The following is a 2500-nucleotide window of genomic DNA, read 5'->3' as shown; positions in this document are numbered from 1 at the left end:
TGTAAATGCCCTTCGTGGGAAAGAATGTCCCGTGCAACGTCCCTTGATGATCCCCATAAGGTGTCCCATGTGCGTCCCATGATGTCCCATGCGCGTCCCGGGCCGTCCGAGCCTCACCAAGGCCGTCCCATGCGCGTCTCGTGCCGTCCCGAGCTGTGCCGAGGCCGTCCCGTGCTGTCCCATGCCGTCCCGAGCCTCGCCAAGGCCGTCCCGTGCCGTCCGAGCTGTGCCGAGGCCGTCCCGTGCTGTCCCATGCCGTCCCGAGCCTCGCCAAGGCCGTCCCGTGCCGTCCGAGCTGTGCCGAGGCCGTCCCGTGCCGTCCCGTGCTGTCCCATGCCGTCCCGAGCCTCGCCAAGGCCGTCCCATGCGCGTCCCGTGCCGTCCGAGCTGTGCCGAGGCCGTCCCGTGCTGTCCCATGCCGTCCCGAGCCTCGCCAAGGCCGTCCCATGCGCGTCCCGTGCCGTCCGAGCCTCACAATGGCCGTCCCAGGCCGTCCCGTGCCGTGCCATGCGCGTCCCGTGCCGTCCGAGCCTCACCAGGGCCGTGACATGCCGTCCCGAGCCTGACCAAGGCCGTCCCGTGCCTCACCAAGGCCGTCCCTTGCGCGTCCCGTGCCGTCCCGAGCCTCACCAAGGCCGTCCCATTCGCGTCCCGTGCTGTCCCATGCCGTCCCGAGCCTTAGCAAGGCCGTCCCATTCGCGTCCCGTGCTGTCCCATGCGCGTCCCGTGCTGTCCCGTGCCGTCCCGAGCCTGACCAATGCTGTCCCGTGCGCGTCCCATTCTTTTGGCTCGGCTGGCCCGTGCATTCTATGGGGTCGTGGGACATTTCGAAATCCACCCGGGCCATTTCGACTCTCTCTTCATTAATACTATTGAGGTATTATTTATGAATTATTGGAGAAAAGAAACGGAAGAAAATATTTTTTTTTCTATTTTTTATGAATTTTCCGGTGTTTATTCACTTAAAAATTCATAGAAAAATAAATATTTATCGGAATCGCTATTATAATATATCAAAAAAATCCTTGCGAAAAGACCTTTCCAACGAGTATAAGTTTGCTGGATTCCGACGAGTAACGAAGGAGTAAAGGCCCAGTATGCTTGGTTAAAAAATTGATGTTTCCTTGTGAAAATAGGAAAAACAATAACTTTGCACTATAAGGGGGAGGGTTGAGCTCCTTCCCCAGAGCGTGCACAGCACTTGTGCTGGCACGTTCCCTAGTGCTCGCCAAGCACCATAGGGCATCCAAAGGGCAAAGCTCGGCCTACTACATGATGGGAAGCTTCTAATATGTCGGAATACGAAGAGATTTCGTGCGACCCGAAGCTCGGCTCGGGCGTCCCGGCCTGTCCCGAGCTGTGCCGAGCGCGTCCCAGGCCGTCCCGAGCCAAGTCTCGGGCGTCCCAGGCCGGCCCGAGCAAATTCTCGGACGTCCCAGGCCGTCCCGAGCTGTGTCGAGGCCGTCCCAGGGCGTCCCGAGCTGTAGCGAGGGCGTCCCAGGCCGTCCCGAGCCAAGTCTCGGGCGTCCCAGGCCGTCCCGAGCAAAGTCTCGGACGTCCCAGGCCGTCCCGAGCAAAGTCTCGGGCGTCCCAGGGCGTCCCGAGCCGTGCCGAGGCCGTCCCAGGCCGTCCCGAGCTGTGGCAAGGGCGTCCCGGGCCGTCCCGAGCAAAGTCTCGGGCGTCCCATGCCGTCCCGAGCTGTGGCAAGGGCGTCCCAGGCCGTCCCGAGCTGTGCCGAGGCCGTCCCGAGCCTAGTCTCGGGCGTCCCAGGCCGTCCCGAGCTATGGCGAGGGCGTCCCAGGCCGTCCCGAGCCAAGTCTCGGGCGTACCTGGCCGTCCCGAGCTGTAGCGAGGGCGTCCCATGCCGTCCCGGGCTGTCCCATGCGCGTCCCGTGCCGACCCGAGCAACAGCTCGGGCGTCCCGTGCCTCGGCCCTTCCAAGTGGTGCTTCGTCGGACATCTCGATATCCACTCGAGCATTTTCGACCAAACTCCATATGTGGGTGTGTGGGTATTTATCAGGAATATTGGAGAAAGAATCGGGAAAAAAATATTTTTTTTCTATTTTTTTTGAATTTTTAATTGTTTATTCACTTAAAAATTCATAAAAAAATAAATATTTATCGGAATCGCTATTATTATATATCAAAAGAATCCTTGTGAAAAGACCTTTCCAACGAATGCAAGTTTGTTGGATTTGGACGAGTAACGAAGGAGCAAAGGCCGAGTATGCTTGGTTAAAAATTTGATGTTTCCTTGTGAAAATAGGGAAAACAATAACTTTGCACTATATAGGGGAGGGGTGAGCTCCCTCCCCAGGCCGTGCACAGCCCTTGGGCTGGCAGGTGCCTTGGCCCTTGGGATGCAACATAAGGCATCCCAAGGGCAAAGCTCGGCACGGGGGTGGATGGGAAGCTTCCAAGAGTTGCCAACTCATCCCCGACGTGGGAAATCGAAGATGCGGCTGGGGGGGCCCGGGGGGGCACCACGGGCCAAAAAA

The sequence above is a fragment of the Eschscholzia californica genome, unplaced genomic scaffold (assembly GCF_041429995.1).
Source record: "Eschscholzia californica isolate CP2 unplaced genomic scaffold, dmEscCali1.0.p SCAF_8, whole genome shotgun sequence".
NCBI lineage: Eukaryota > Viridiplantae > Streptophyta > Magnoliopsida > Ranunculales > Papaveraceae > Eschscholzia > Eschscholzia californica.
The sequence above is the reverse complement of the archived record's forward strand: the minus strand, read 5'-3'. Positions refer to the sequence as shown.